Consider the following 1,622-nt stretch of genomic DNA (forward strand, 5'->3'; position numbering starts at 1 on the left):
ACAGATGCAACAGAGGAGAGGAAAATGAATGTCCCGACTCATTTATCACATAGCCTCAAAAATACAGATGAATCCTGTGATGAAAATCTGTCCTGAGAAATGTCAGGAAGATATTAACTCCAATACATCAAAGTGGAGCTGCAGTCTCTAAGCTGACTGCCAGCCCCTACCGCCCGCCTTTGGTTAAAGAGGGGGAAGCACACCGGCGCCAATGTAATTTTTGCCAACTCTGACCATTTGTCACACAGAAACGAGTAAATAAAGACACAAGTCACTTCCATCCCAAGATTAACGTCCGAAATGGTGCAGAGCGAATTTCATTAGTGCGCAAATGCCATTCTTTAGATCTGTCCGATCTCAGCGAAGTGTGAGGGAGCAAAGAGAAAGAAAGGAAGACGGGGATGGGGGGGAAATTGCCTTTTCATGTAGATTCCACTAATCGCTTCCCTAACAAAATATGGCAGACTTGTACTAATAAGTAAGTTAAGGCTCAGTGGACAGAGAGAGTGAATCAGCACAGAGGCTAATGAAACTGAGAGCTTTCCATGCCTCCATGGGTGTCTTAATTGTCGAAAGGAGATTCTCAGATGAGCGTTTCGGCGAGCTGCTCGGGCCGCTGGATTTCGGGAGGGCCTTAAATTGGGAGAGCGGACTCACTGGAGTTGTTTTAAGTCTAAGCCTCTCTCATGTGCGCGGGCGGCTGGATCAAATCCCTCAATCCCAAGTCTGCAAACAGGTCCTGTAATTAACGCTTGTTTGTGCGCGTCTTTCAGTGCGGCCGACGGGGGACTGCAGTCGGCTCGTATCAAAAATCCATAACTTCTGCTGTTCTGTGCTTTCTCATCCTGCAGTATATTCATCATGCGCTCGTTTATTCTTGCATTCGGCCCTAGCGCTAATTTTTATCACATATGCAAGTAATCTGAGCTTGTTTCTTTTTTTTCCCCCAAATCACAGTCAGTCTGGATTTATTGGCTCTCATTGCTATTGTTAACAGGCTACCTTTATGGTGATCTATGTTAGCACTGCTGGCTCCTAACTAGTTATTACGGCTCTAGGAATACCAACCAGCGCGGTTCATTAGGAGGGAAATTAGAGTGCAGCGGAGTCCATGAGAGATACAGAATGCGCTTTTAATCTAAAAAGGTCAATGTGCACAAGCCATTTTAGAGATTCACTGCGAGCTTGTAATTGGGGGGCCTTGTCTGAAGACGGCGAAGAATTAAATGAAGACAAAGTTACCGAGCATGGGGTTGGCCTTTGATGAGAATCAGGAGGTGAGGATGCTTCATTTGCAACCTTTAATCAGTCCAGCGAGATCCGATTCATGTGTGATTGTAGAAGAAGAGAAAGTGTGTGAGGCGGGTGTGGGGGGGAGGAGAAATGAAATGGTAATTAGTATTGATTACCTATGTGCATATGACCCCGTGCTCTCCCCTTGCATTCCTAAATCAACCCAAATTATTGAATTTTCTAATTTCATGCTCAGAGAGGTAGCCAGCAACACAAAACTGCCTACATGGAGAACCAAGTAGTCATGGAGGAGGAGCGGCAGTGGTGGGGGTCTCAAGAAATTCAAGTGAAGAGACCGGTCTCCTTTCCAGTGTGGAGCCGTGTGAGTG

This window comes from Poecilia reticulata, linkage group LG20 (genome assembly GCF_000633615.1).
Source record: "Poecilia reticulata strain Guanapo linkage group LG20, Guppy_female_1.0+MT, whole genome shotgun sequence".
Lineage (NCBI taxonomy): Eukaryota > Metazoa > Chordata > Actinopteri > Cyprinodontiformes > Poeciliidae > Poecilia > Poecilia reticulata.